General features: G+C 42.4%; 1 long non-coding RNA gene across 1 annotated transcript in view; it reads right to left on the bottom strand.

The window, feature by feature from the left end:
* The window catches only part of LOC310831981, a 48,982-nt gene that overhangs the window by 29,127 nt on the left and 4,586 nt on the right, over window positions 1-15,269 (bottom strand). Inside the window, exon 2 of the long non-coding RNA XR_014558085.1 lies at window positions 13,603-13,664. This is a non-coding gene — a long non-coding RNA (uncharacterized lncRNA). The remainder of the gene's footprint in view (window positions 1-13,602; window positions 13,665-15,269) is intronic.

The following is a 15,269-nucleotide window of genomic DNA, read 5'->3' as shown; positions in this document are numbered from 1 at the left end:
GTTAATGTGAGGTGGATTTGTAGCTGGTTGGCCGGCTGAACCAAAACTATGCTCAACCAAAAGGTTTCACATCATCCTGGAATAAATTAACCAGTGTGGTGCTGCAGGATTCAGTCCTAGGCCTGGCATTGTTCAACATATTTGGATGAAGCTCATATGCAAGGTTCTGCACTTAGGTAGGGATAAGCAGATGCACAAATATAGGATAGGGGAGACCTAGCTTGACAGCAGTACACATAAAAAGAGGATCAATGGGGTTTTAGTAGGCCACAAATTTAACATGAGTCAACAGTGTGAGGTGGCAGCAGCAAAAAAGAAAAAGCTAGTGCAATTCTAGGCAGCATCAAGAGAAATATAGATTCCAGATCAAGGGAAGTAATTTATTTCCCCTTGGCTAGACCCCACCTAGAGTCCTATGGCCAGTTCTGGGCACCACAGTTTAAGAAGGAAATTGACAATCTGGAACGTGCGCAGAGGAAGGTGACCAATATGACCTTGTGTGGAATGGTTGAGGGAGTTGGCTATCTTCAGCCTAGAGAATAAAATATTGAGAAGTGATATGATAACCATCTTGAAATATCTGAAGGGGTTACATAGACGATAGAGCAAGCTTGTTTTCTGTTGCTGTAGAGCAGTGATGGCCAAACTTGGCCCTCCAGCTGTTTCTGGACTACAACTCCCATCATCCCTAGCTAACAGGACCAGTGGTCAGGGATGATGGGAACTGTAGTCCCAAAACAGCTGGAGGGCCAAGTTTGGCCATCACTGCTCTACAGCAACAGAAAACAAGCTTGCTTGGATAGGGCCTGAAGCAATAGATTCAAATTACAAGAAAGGAGATTCCGGCAAAACATTTGACAGAGGAACAGACTATTTTGGAAGGTAGTGGACTCTCCTTCATGGAAGGCTTTTAAACAGAGGTTGGATGGCCAGCTGTGAATCCTCCATTGCAGGGGGCTGAACTAGAAGACTGATGTGGTCTCTTCCAAGCCTACAATTCTAGGATGCTCAGATTCTCCTGTTATTCCATCAGGGTTGTATGGAAACATCCATCCCCAGCGAGAACATCTTTTCGACTAAAGTATCAACAAGTATACGTGGTCACAACATCTAGATTTGCTGTGATGTGGCCGATATGTATTTTGTAAACACTTCTCATTAATATATAAATAAACAGCCACCAAATAGCATGAAAGGCACCCAGCCTTCCCTTTCTGCATCACTACATTATGGGTTATTTCCTCAGCTATAGGCAATCTTCATACACTTTTATCCCTTTTGTCTATTCCCAAACGCTGTTTGGGCAATGGATAGTATTGCTGCAGCAAGCAGAAATATCAATCTCTTGTTTTAAGGAGTGCAGTTTTGAAAGGTGCGTTTCAGTTCACATATTGTTGTGGGAAGTGCAAAGTAGGTAATTTCACACTATAATGTGAACTGAACCAAATTTCTCTCTCTTCCCTACCCTGGCGATATTCAGTGGGATATTGTTCCAGAACTCTGATGTTCCATTCTGATATAATTCCTAATACCTATCCCCTTGTCTGGTTCACTTTTAAATATGTGTATGCATTTAATGAGCCCTGGAATCATCCCCCCACCTGAGTGGCAATGCATCAGGTTGTTTGTTGTTGTTGTTGCTGCTGCTGCTGGGCATTATTTATTGCATTTATATACGACCTTTTTCTCCAAGAAGCCCAAGGTGGTGTGCCTGATTCTCCCCCTCCTCATTTAATCCCCACAACAAGCCCTTGAGGTAGGTTAGACTGGTGGCAATGACTGGCCCAAGATCCCACTGGGTTGAACTTCACTGCATGTAATGCTTTGAAGGAAAATGTAATGAAAATGATATATAGATGGTACATGACCCCAGTTAAACTTGCTAAGATATACCATTTGTCTGATAATAAATGTTGGAAATGTAAAGAAAATGAAGGAACATTCTTTCACCTCTGGTGGACCTGCCCTAGGGTGAAGGCCTTCTGGGAAATGATATATAATGAGCTGAAAAAGGTATTTAAGTATACCTTTACTAAGAAACCAGAGGCCTTCCTTTTGGGCATGGTCGGCCAGAAGGTGCTAAAGAGGGACCGAACATTTTTCATGTACGCAACAACGGCAGCAAGGATACTTATCGCTAAGAATTGGAAAACTCAAGATCTACCCACGCTGGAAGAATGGCAGATGCAACTGATGGACTATATGGAACTAGCTGAGATGACTGGCAGAATCCGAGACCTGGGAGAGGAGAGGGTCGAAGAAGATTGGAAGAAATTCAAGACTTATTTAAAAAAACATTGTAATTTGGTTGAATGTTAAGAAAGGATGTTAGATCATAAATAATTGCGCACCACTAAATTAGATAATTAAAAGGATATAAAAGTTTGAGGAAAACTTATAAATCTATTGGAGAACTAACAGATTATATTTAAATGAACCTGACACAAGACTGTAAACAAGATGATAAATTGCGGGCAAGAATTGACAACGATGCAAATGGGAGCGGGAGGTGTAAGGGAGTCCAAAGATGTTAAGAAAGTATGTTATGATATATGTTATTCTGTTTCTTTATTTTTGCATTTTTATTCAAAAATCTTAATAAAATATTTATATATAAAAAAAAAGACTGGCCCAAGATCACCCACTGAGCTTCATGGCTGAATGTAATTTTGAACCTTGGTCTCCTAGGACATAATGAGAAATGGTGCTTAATGGCATTTTAATCTTTCTTTCTTTGGAGGCGTGATCGCGGAGTGGGGTCCGGAGGGAGCACACTCCCCACCCACAGACAGCCACAGTCTGCCTGCACACGTGACCTTGGGGTGCAGGGCACCCCCCCCAGACAAGCCACAGCTGTCTGAACATTGTTGCCTCTGTCTAACCCTTTGCGGTCTCAGTAGTCTGCGGTGTCCTGTCTGTAACCTTTGTCTCTGAGACCTTTTGTCTCCTTCGTCATACACTGTGCAAGGGGAAAATGATGCGGTGGAAACAGGTGCCAAAATAACTTTGTACCACCCCACTATCTCGGGACCGGAAGATGTGTGAAGGTCACAGCCCAAAATGTATCTGCCTGGTTTGCATATTTGTGTCAATAAAAGGAGGCTCCACAGGGCTGGCCGGCAGCTCGCTTTCAGCTCACCTGTGCGCAGCTCACCTGCATTATCAACTCCTGCCTCATGTCTATCACTTCATCTCTTTCTTTCTTTCTTTCTTTCTTTCTTTCTTTCTTTCTTTCTTTCTTAGAAGACTTGAGGAGTGAAGGTGATGGGTGGACAGTTGTATATTAATCTTGTGGTGATGGTGGGGAACTTATGGGAAATCATATTAGGTAGGGGGAAAATAACTGCATTCCAGATGCAAGACACAACACCTACAAGTCTGAGGGGGGGGGGAGAGAGAAGAATCTGCAAGTTTTTGTTTCTGTGAAGGAGGGGAGAACAGGAAAGCTGCATTAGAGAGGAAGGATGATGAAGGGAAGTGTTTGACACATGAGCATCTCTTGAGCCCTGTTGCAACATCAAACAAAAAGCCAGCTGGCTTCTGCGTTGTTTTGACTGGTTAGACCAAGTTGTTCCAGAAGTGTGCAAGAACATGGACCTTGTAATATTGCAGGAACTTCTCAGAATGTGGTGTATTTTCAGGAAAAGAACAAAGATATATGGGCTTTAGATTGCTGTGGGCACATCAGGGGCTGTAATTTCCATGGAGTGCCTTGGATGAAAGTGAGCACTCTTCAGCAAAAAGCAATTGATAGCAATGGTCATTCAGTGGAGACTTTAAAACAGGGTTAACTAAATGTTCACAAAGGGAGCGGTTTGTTGCATTAGCAAATATAAGGGCCGTCTTCAAGCAATACATTTGAAGCACTGTGATACTACTTTAAACAGTCATGGCTTCCCCCAAAGAATTCTGGGAATTGTAGTTTGTTCAGGGTGCTAAGAATAGTCAGGAGACTCCTATTCCAAGAGAGGCAATCAAATGAAAGTGTCTCTCCACAAGCTTCTATAAGACAATGGTGTCAATAAAAGGATTCCATGTTGAATAGAATTTTTGAGTACTTCCGTCCCCTGACTGATATTCCTTTTGTGAAATGGTTAATTTGTCCAGAAGCACAAAGTCCCATACTTGCAAAATCTAGGCTTCAAAAAGATGTGCATTTAAAGTTTTCTATTTCCCCCCTCAGTCACTAATCTAGCTGTAGTTAATAAATGAAGGAGTTTTTAGTAGTTATATTAATAACTTCTTTAAGTTCTTTAGTAGTTATGTTAATCTGAGGAGTAAAATAAGATAGGCTAATTTTGGGTCTGGTTGTAGCAATTGTCCCATGATTTGATTAACTGTTTGAAAAAAAAATTACTAAAAGGGAATTATTTGGGGGCACAATTTTCCAGGATAAGTGGACTGCAAATGGATTTTTTTCTGGAATCAAATAACATAGAAACGAGCACAAGACATGCACTAAATTCCATTTGTTTTCTGGAAGATTCTTTTATGTCATGTGAAAGTTCAGATATAATGCAGAATTAACAGTTCGGGAAACATCTGGGAAATGGAATAAACAGCTGTGTGGATACTGCTCTGGTCCACACCCAAAACTCAAACCACTACACAACACCACATTGCTACTAGTGAAGCAACGGCTTCAGGAGAAGCAGGAAATCAAGCCAGCGGAAAAGAAAGTTCTAGTAATTTGGAAGTGTCCCTTTCAGGAAAAGCTCAGAGCAGGCACCCAAGAATTCAGTCTCAGCCTATTTGAACAGAGCATGCTCAACTCAACCAGAAGGATGGGGACGGTGGAAGTCAAACTTCTAAATGATAAACAGAGCCTTGCGTCATAATGAAGGCTTGCCTTTCAATTTGGGAGCCGGGGCTAGATATTACGTGCGCAAGTGAGGAAATAAACAGCACAGATACATTATGAGCAATGAACATAAAAACCACATGTCATGGGCCCCGATTGATATCGATAGCAGCAGCGTAATGCAATTTAATTGGGGGGGGCATTATTATAGATTAAGTTATGGGAACTCTGGAGTCAACTGCAGTTAGGATAATGAAGATGAAAAGGTAAGAGAAGAAGGAAAGCCTGGATGCTGAATCAGGCCAAAGGCCCATCGAGTCCAACATCCTGTCTTCACAGTAGCCAACTGATGCCCCAGTGTAAGCAGAACCAGAGCACAACAACACTTTTCCCTCCTGTGATTTCCGGCAACTGGTATTCAGAGGCACACAGCCTCTGAAAGTGGAGGCAGAACGTAGTCATCATGGCTAGTAGCTATCGATAGTTTTATCCTCCATGAATTTGTATAATCCTCTTTTAAAAGCATCCAATATGGTGGCCATCACTACTTCCTGTGGAAGTAAGTTCCACTGCTTAACTATGCCCTGTGTGATGTAGCATTTTCTTTTGCAATGACTATGTGGGAGACAACATTGCTGTTGATGCTTCCGCACTTGATGCTCTAAGCTATCTCAGGACAGGCTTTCCTCTAGCAGTTTTCACATTTTTAAAGTCTTTTGTTGAGTACCGCCCCCTCCTCCCTCCCCCGGGGATGCTAGAAGAATGCTAGCACAGTGTTTCCCAACCTTGTGCCTCCAGCTGTTTTTGAACTACAACTCCCATCATCCCTGACTAGCAAGACCAGTGGCAAGGGATGATGGGAATTGTAGTCCAAAAACAGCTGGAGGCACAAGGTTGGGAAACACTGCTAGAAGAATGAATTCCTGTACAAAACATCCTCATCAACTCCCATCTCGGCTGTGGCTGATGTAGTCCAAAAGATCTGGAGGGTGCCAGATTGTGGAAGGCTGGTTTGAATGTTATCAAAATATGCCATTAAAATGCATATTGTGTAAATTTGGTCTAATCTTTCACTCTTGATTGGTAATGCATTTCTTCTCTCTCTCTCTCTTTGTTGATGTGTATCCTCAAATAATTTTTGAGGATAATATAGTGAGATGTGGATCACTGGAAGCTGTTTTGCACTGAGTCAGACCAGGACAGCTCAGTCAGTTGAACACGAGATTCTTAATTTCAGGGTCATGGGTTCGAGCCCTACTTTCCTGCATTGTGGGGGTTGGACTAGATGACCCTTTTTGTTCCTTCCAACTCTACAAAGTCTATGATTCTGTGATTCTTTGGTCCATCTAGCACAGTACAGTCTACACTGGCCGGCAGCAGCTCTCCAAGGTTTCAAGAAGTGAGACTCTCCCTGCTCTATCTTTCCCATCATCTCCCTTTCGAATTTCAGGCAATAGTGGGGAGGTGGAGAAGAACGGGGAGAACCATGCCAGGGGTCAGAGAGGTTATATCCACAACCAGTTTTGGAGCTGGTTGTGTAAGCTAGACTTGCTGAAATCCCCTCTTCTGCACAACTACTAAAAGGCACAAGGTCTCTGTCCTCTCTTTTTAAAAGTATTTATTTATTAGTGCATTGCCACACACACACACGTTCCAAGGCGATGCACGAAATGCAATAAAAGCAGCTAAAAACATTGCTTTAAAAAACACAGAAAGTAACAGCACAAAAAAAATTAAAATGATACCAAGTAGAGACCATGTCTTCAATTGTTTCTGAAAAGGGTCTATATACCATCTCAACAGGAATGCTATTCCGAAGAAAGGGCCAGCCACCAAGTTATTGTGGAGTCAGCTTCTGACTTTGGAATTTGCAGGAGAGACTCTGCCACAGACTGCAGCCATCTACTAGGAGTACAGTCATACTTCAGGTTGAAGTTGCTTCAGGTTGAGTGCTTTCAGGTTGCGCTCCGTGGCGACCAGGAAGTAATGGAACGCGTTACTTCCAGGTTTTGTCGCTCGCGCATGCGCAGACAGTAAAAATGACATCACGCGCATGCGCGGAAGCGGTGAATCGTGCACGCGCAGACGTGGGTTGCATTCTCTTCAGGATGCGAACAGGGCTCTGGAATGGACCCCGTTCGTATCCAGAGGTACCACTGTATATGGGATAAGGTCATGCCTCAAGTCCTGAGCTGTATAGGGTCTTATATGTTTGTACCAAAACACTGAACTTGGCCAGGTAGCGGATTGGTAGCCAGTGCAAATCCTGCCAACGAGGTGTTAGAGGCTAGTGGTAGCTTGCCCCCACAAGAAACTGTGTTCTGCAACAGCTGCAGTCGTCAAACCAACCTTAAGGGTAGCCCCACATTGAGGGCATTACAGCTATCCAACCATGAGGCTACCAACACAAGGACAACTGCAGCCACGCTATCCCAATCCAAGGTAGCTGTCCAACTAGCCATGGCTGGTGGAAGACTATCCTAGGACACCTGTGCCTCTGGTAACAGCTGGCTCCTTTGTGCCTTTGCACATGTCTTGCCTCTGACTACCCTATGTCTCATCCATTTTGTATCCTGCATCGGCAACCTTCACACCAACTCGTCGGGAGTGTCAGGGAGGCTGAAAGGTGTGCTCTTCAACGTTGTGCCTGAAAAACTTACTCATCAGTGTCAAGTGCGTGACTAGCAAGAATTCAGGTGTGTTTTCAAGCATTTAAAAATAATTCAGAGTCCTCCTTTACCCTTTTTTAATTGGGGACTTAGGAAAGGGGCTGTGTCAGCCAAGCAGTGCCATCTCTTGGTTAAAAGAGGAGTTGCTCGAGCATTATGGGGGTTGAGGAAACAGGATTCTGCTGGTTTAAACAATTAGCGTTTTTGCTTGCTATTTTCTTCAGGGTCCAATCAGTTACTACAGAGAATGCTGCCAAGCTACACTTGCTGAAGTGCTCTCTTCTACTAAAGATGAAATATAACGCAGTCCTCTTTCTCAGCTGGCCACCCTAGTTAAGACCCAGGATACATTCTGACTTTGGGAATACAGTTGTACCTTGGAAGCCAAACGGAATCCGTTCCAGAAGTCCGTTCGACTTCCAAAACGTTTGGAAACTGAAGCGCGGCTTCTGATTGGCTGCAGGCAGGTCCTGCAGCCAATCGGAAGCTGCAGAAGCTCCGTTGGACGTTCGGCTTCCAAAAATAGTTTGCAAACTGGTACAATCACTTCCGGGTTTATGGCGATTGGGAGCCAAAACGTTCAACTTTGCAAGGTATTCAGGATCCAAGGTACAACTGTATTGCATTAAGTTTCCTGATTATAACACTAGCACTTCCATCCCATTTTTAAACATTCCTTTCACACTACAGCACCTGCCATGCGGGTTTTTTTGACCAACAACTGGCATTCTGCACTCAGTTTCATTCACGCTAGCGGGCATGGTGTGATATAGTGACATTATTGGACAACATTCCTACTCTGCCACCCTTTCCACATATGTGGGGCTTCTGTCCCCTCTTAATTTCCCATGTAAACAGCTGGAAGGACCTGTATTGCTGACCCAAATTTAGTCACTTTACTCCTGCAATTATCCGGTTTAATGGGATTGCAGACGGGTTTTTTGGTTTGTTTTAAATAGCACAGATATGAGCCCTAAACATGCACTATATTCCATTAGTTTTCTGCAAGTGGCTTGTGCATCATGTAAAAGCTCAAACACAACATGGAAATTAACAGTTGTGTGAACGCAGCCCTAGTTTGCAGTGACGTTTCTGTCTTTCATATGAAGGCTGGCAAAGCGCTGTTGATGCATCTCCTGGGGGAGCAGTGCGCAAGCGCTGGCAAAGCCCCAACCTGCTGCGTTGCTTGTATTGCATTTCCTGGTTCTGTTGCCAGGGTCTTAGCTATATTCAAAAGCGTTTTATATGCATTATAACTGTGACACCAGATGGCGCTGTGGAGTCCTATCTTTTGTCAACGAGATTTCCCTTTATGAAGTTTACAAAACGTTTCACTGAAAAGCTTTTTTGATGTGTCTATATCCAGCCCAGCACTATACCAGTGACTGTAACATCAGCAGCTGCAAACTATTGTGGGCAACAGACATATGCATACATACACACTGCAGCTGGAGAGCCAATGTGGTGTAGTGGTTCGGGTGTTGGACTATGACCTTGGGAGACCAGGGTTCAAACCCCCACTTGGCCACGAAGCTCATTGGGTGGCCTTGGGCCAGTCACTGCCTCTCAACCTAACCTACATCACAGGGTTGTTATGAGGACAAAACAGGGAGGGGGAGAACCATGAAAGGTGGGATAGATTTGTAAAAATAAATAAATAACATTCATAAATATGCCAACCTATTCCATTGGCATTGCTGCCTATTCAATTCTAAAAATATTTCATGTTCAGAATGCAGATATCCTATTTAAATCCCATATTGTTAGAAACTAGACTTGTTATAACTCAGTTTTGGAAAGACTTGGTAGAGGCAACCTTCTTGAACTGGCCTGACAGAGTTTGGAAATTGGCCCTAATAGAGGAATTGAGCAACAAAATGTGATTAGCTAAAGACTCATTTACCTTTGACTGGAACTGTTTTATTTATTACATTAATGAGAAAAACAATGCCTGAACTTTTGCAGGCATCCAGACTACATATTTTGGTTACTCAAAGTTAATTCATATTCTACTAATGAACTGTGTATTCTCATGCTGTATTTTCACTGTATACCTTAAATCTTTCCCGTCACCTAAGGGGTGTGTGCTATTTTTAAAAATACATCAATAAAGTTATTGGTGTATTTAAAAAACTGCAACCCCTTCAACTGGCTACAGTTGATGGGCACCGTTGTGGACCAAAACATCTGGAGGGTACCAGGTTAATAAATAATTCTGAAGCCTTTTAAATATGCCTTGATCTTTACGGTCCTCCCAGAATTCAGAGTTGGGGAGCCATACACAAGCTTTTTGCAACACCCTGCGAAGCCCACATGAAAGGCTTGAGGGGCAGTGTAAGCCCTTCTGTCATGAACCTGGTAGAGGAATGTGAAATTTTACACACCGCAGCGAAACATTCCACATGGCACCTGCTAAGCTTTTTTGAAGCTGCCCTGTTCAAGCAAGCAAGATATGTAAGTCTACGTAACAAGACTGCTGATAGCTGAAAGCATTCTGTTCACCTTGGACCGCCATCTCTAAATCCAGCTTTGCAAGAGACTTCTAATGGAAAATGTCCTTGTTTTTTTGCAAAGGGCTCCTCAGCTGTTATCCCCTCATGTTGAAAGCAAATTCTAAGGCATACGCAAGGCTCCAGGAGACTTTACCACAACTGACTACTTTGTATGCTTTTAATTTTGTTTTAAATGCATTTGCTGTTCCTGTGTTTGTAACTGCTTTTAAGTATCTTTAATATAAATTGCCTAGAGATGGTGGTTTAGATGGTGATTAATAAATCAAGGATGATGAGAGTAATACTTAAGCATTAGATTAATTGGGGGGGGGAATTGCTTATAAACTTTGTTTGGGACAGGAAGAAACACAGGATTACATGAAATACTGTCAAACTGTCACTGGAAAAAATGGTGGCCACATATAAAGAAATATTACGAAGCAGTCAGTTTCACCCAGATATAGAGTTATTCGCGAAGCAACAAAATGTGTTAATGGAACTTGAAACTGTATTGCGGCACTGCAACAGGTTTGATACGGAAATATTCAAAACAAACCTATGAACTAAAAATCAATGTCTGCAATAGGTAAAAAGGAGATTTAAGTTCAGGGCTGTCTCTGATTATAGCTACTTGCTACAGTCAGGAACTAAAAGAAAAAAATGCCATTAGATGATCAACAGATTAGGAAGAATACTGAAGTAAGATAAGTATTGAAAGGTATTCTAAAATCTTAGGAAGAAATAAGTCATAAAAAGGGGCAACAACACCCTACCAACTATGTTTCATTATTAGGCATATCATTAACTGTGGAAATAAGATCCATTCAGAAATATAACGGAATTTGAAATCTTAATGATTAAAAAAAAAGAAGCTTCTTAGTAAAATATATAGCATTATCAGCCTGATATCTAGAATTGCTTCGGAACTCATTAAAAAAAAACCCAGTGCTTTGACACCAGTATTTAAAATCAATGCAATTTTGAAAGATTCAGTCCCCCATCTTGATTCAAAATGGCACCCAATTGTATCCAAACATAGATAAAAACCTGCTTCTTGATTTCAAGAACCATCCCACAAAACATGGTTGAAATATGCAAATGCATTGTGCACAAACAACTTTCCAAAATACATAGTATTTTGCCTTATTATTATTATTATTATTATTATTATTATTATTATTAAATTTTTATACCACCCCTATACCCTTAGATTTCAGGGCAGTTTACAACATAAAAAAATCATATCAATGTAAATGGGACAAAGAACTGAGAGAGAACATTCCAGAAGCGGTAGGGAAATGGAAACAGCAACATGTCCCACTGGAGACTTGGCTCACAAATTTAAAAGAATTTCTTTTTATTTAAAAAAACAACAACACAATTTAGTCATATGGCAGAATGGTAGAATTAACATGTGATGGGGCTGCAAAGCATCCAGTGCTTACACGCTTCAAATTTCTTGATCATATCTCAAAACAATTATATTTTGGAATACTAAACATGAACTTAAACTTACAATGGGCTACGAGTTCCTGGCACAACCACTTATAATTTTATCTGGATATGTTAAGGTTTAGTTTCACCAGCAGATATGGAATCGATAATACAACCATTAAAAGCTGCTTGTGTAGAAATGAACTGTATTGGGGGGGGATGATTATTCCTATCTTGGAAGACTGCATAATAAGAGTGTGGAAGCTGCCTCATATAGTAAAATGGATAAATGATTTAAGTTGAGTAAGAGAAGGTAGACAACCTGATTGTTCATTGAAAACTATACCGGTGTAATAAGACACAAGAATAAACTGGTGACCACATATACTGCTGGATACAATCTAAGGAAGTTTTAAAGATGTTTAAATATGTTTTTGTTGTTCTATCACTTGTTGTTTGCTGCTATGGGCTCCTTTGGGAGGAAGGGTGGGATATATATATATAGAGAGAGAGAGAGAGGGAGGGAGAAAGAGAGAGATAATTTATCATACTTATTTTTTAAAATAAATATGTATTCAAAGGAGAAAGAAAATTCTAATTCATGTCCTAAACCTAAAAACCTCACTGCAAATATGAACCCTGAAGATAACTGTTGTTCATTAATTTGCACCAAGTTAACGTTATGCCTCTCTTTACTACAGATGAAATATGTTCAAAAGTCTGTTGTCCTTCTTCCTAAAAGTCCCCTCTCCAGACTACCTTTGGGTACTACTAAACCTTCCAGATGGTTATGTAATAAAAGCCAGATCGAAAAAATACAATGAATACAATACACCATCTAGAGGTGGGCAGAGAATTTGCAGGCAATTAAAATAACAATAATTGGGGGGGGGGGGGACTGTGGCAGATACACACATCCCAAAGCAAGAAGTTGAAGCTAGAGGGAAATCTTGCACAGAAAGTAAGAACAAGTATTTCTTGAAAGAGCAAACTATAAAGGAATACAGCTATTAACTGAATCTCTTTGCTCTTATTTTTCTGAGGTTGATGAATGGTGCACCCACAAAGGGAATAAGATTCCCAATGTTGTTTTAGCCAAATATATAGCTTTCTAGGTTTGACAGTCAATCAGCATCTCAGGGGGGCTCAGTCCTATGCCATTCTGCATTTCCGGTCTGATGTCCTCTTATTACTCAGGTGCTTTCTCCTGCACAAGTCAAGGCTCTTTCATCTCACCCCTCACTCAGTTTCAGCAGAGACACAGAAGTCCTTAGCTGCACAAGTTTTCCATGCACAGCTGGTCACGTTTAAAGCCACTTTCTATGTATAATACCAGGTAATAATACCAGGTAATAAATAATACCAGGTATGGGGAACCAACGGCCCTCCAGATGTTGCCGAAATACAACTACTATCGGCCCCAGCCAGCATGGCCAGGGTTGATGGAAGCTGTGGTCCAATGATATCTGATATCTAGAGGGCCAAAGCTCCCCCACACCGGGTGTACAGCCTTTCACATAAAATATGTGCCACAGCCGCTCTTGAAGCAAAGAGCCATAAGCTATGCTGGTTGCACTGTAAGTAGTATAACCAGCTTTAGACATGCTTCCACGCATGTGGGAGCCTGGAGGGAGAAACTGCAATTCATATATCCTCTCCTAACTATTAAAACCCAAGGGGATGCAGGTGGCGCTGTAGGTTAAACCACAGAGCCTAGGACTTGCCGATCAGAAGGTCGGCGGTTTGAATCCCTGCGACGGGGTGAGCTCCCGTTGCTCAGTCCCTTCTCCTGCCAGCCTAGCAGTTCGAAAGCACATCGAAAGTGCAAGTAGATAAATAGGTACCGCTCCAGCGGGAAGGTAAACAGCGTTTCCGTGCACTGCTCTGGTTTGCCAGAAGCGGCTTAGTCATGCTGGCCACATAACCCGGAAGCTGTATGCCGGCTCCCTCGGCCAATAAAGCGAGATGAGCGCTGCAACCCCAGAGTCGGCCACGACTGGACCTAATGGTTAGGGGTCCCTTTAACTTTACCTTTAACTATAATAATAACAATAATAACAATAATAATAATATTATCTTTATTGTCATTGCCCCCTCTCGGGGACCACAAACACCTTCATTAAACATTAAACATCATTAAACATTAAACATAAAACCCACCCAACACCTTCATTAAACATCTTTTTGGTGAATGCCGAAGACATACCTCTTGCCCTTTGTTTCCTGAGATGTATTTCTGGGTGGCCATCCTATTCCTGTGAATGGAACCTGTGGGTATAGGGTGGGTAACAATTTTAACGATAACGAATAACAATAATCCAAACACTGGTCCAGGACCTGTATGATCATCCCCAATTCAGATGTTACAGAGGAACTGTTGGGCATCTATTCCGCAGGTGGTTTTAAGAAGGGCACTGCTTTTTACGGGTCTGAAGGCAATAAGCACATTTATGGGTGAGGATTACCAATTTATTAATGCACAGTAACCGTAAACATAACAAGGCACATATACGTCTAATCGAACGGACACATAAAGCTTATTACGGCATAGCTAAGGAAATATTAAAAAACCCAACTAGCAAAGCTAACACCCCTTCTGTTGTTGCCAATGAAACCTAAATGAATGGCAGTGGGTGGACCCTGGAATTGGATGGGGGGCAGCACCATTCCAGATTGGTCTCATGCCGGGTTCCCAACAGTGGTGCCTTCATATATATCCTGTTGCCTTATACTTGGGGAGGGCTGTCCAGGGCCTGGGTCCGGCCCTCCAGATGTTTGGGTCTACCATTCCCATCATCCCTGACCACTGGTCCTGTTAGCTAGGGATGATGGGAATTGTAGTCCAAAACATCTGGCGGGCCTGCCCTATGTCATGGACTGGCTGGATGCAGAGGAATGGTGGGAGGAACCAGCTTGGGGACCATCAAGGGAAGAAGACTCAGAGCCCGGGGAGTGGTAGTGGGATGAAGACGAGTGGTCAGAGGGAGAAGACCAGGAAGAGGAGGTGTCGGAAGCTGTAGAGGTAACAAGGCTTTGTGAGCTGGGAGAGTCTGTGGCAGAGAGAAGTCAAGAATCAGAAGCTGAAACTGGCAAGTGGGAGGTCAAGAGGCAGAGATGAGTCAGGCTAGTGAAGAGGCACAGGTGCCCTCCCTCCTGCTGCTACAAGCTCCCCTCTTGTCTCCCAGAACCAGGAGTGGCATGAAAAGGGTGGGGGAGAGCTTGGCTGAATACAGGTGCAGTCTCTGATTGCTTGGGGAAAGCCCTGGAGAGAAGCAGATATAGGCAGTTGTGGGGAGCAAGGATCTTTAGTCACTGCAACTGATCTCCTGGAGGAAGACTCACAGAGTGTGCTCATTAGGCCTGGTGTGCTCATTAGGCTTGACACTCAGCCAAGTCTGTGGGTATTGTGTTTTTGCTAATAAAGTGTTAACTCCAACTGTGTGATTACTGACGGGCAAGTTCTGTGACACCCTAACATTGCTTGTGCATTCCTGGAGGAAAGGGAATTCTATAGCAAATGGCTTTGAACTATAAGCAAATGAGTGAGCCAACCTTTTGGCTAATCTGTGAAAGATAACCAGTCAGGAAGTTCCAGCCTTTTCTCCTCCAAGTTAGGGCATTATTTCCCATACTTTACAAGCCATGTGACTTTCTGCGATTAGCTACTGGATAAATGCTGAATATTCAGATTCATATTGACTCCTATAATCATGGGTTATAGTTATTAAGCAAGCCTGGTTGGAAGTATCAAAGGCAAAATTGATGACATTGCACTGTGTCTTTGTAATACAATTCTCTTCTGTGATTTTTACTCATGAAATCATAGAACTGTAGGGTTGAAAGGGATTCTAAGGGCTATCAAGTCCAACTCTT

This window comes from Podarcis gaigeae (genome assembly GCF_964106915.1).
Source record: "Podarcis gaigeae genome assembly, chromosome: 14".
Taxonomy (NCBI): Eukaryota; Metazoa; Chordata; class Lepidosauria; order Squamata; family Lacertidae; genus Podarcis; species Podarcis gaigeae.
This window is presented reverse-complemented; position numbering and strand designations above follow the sequence as displayed.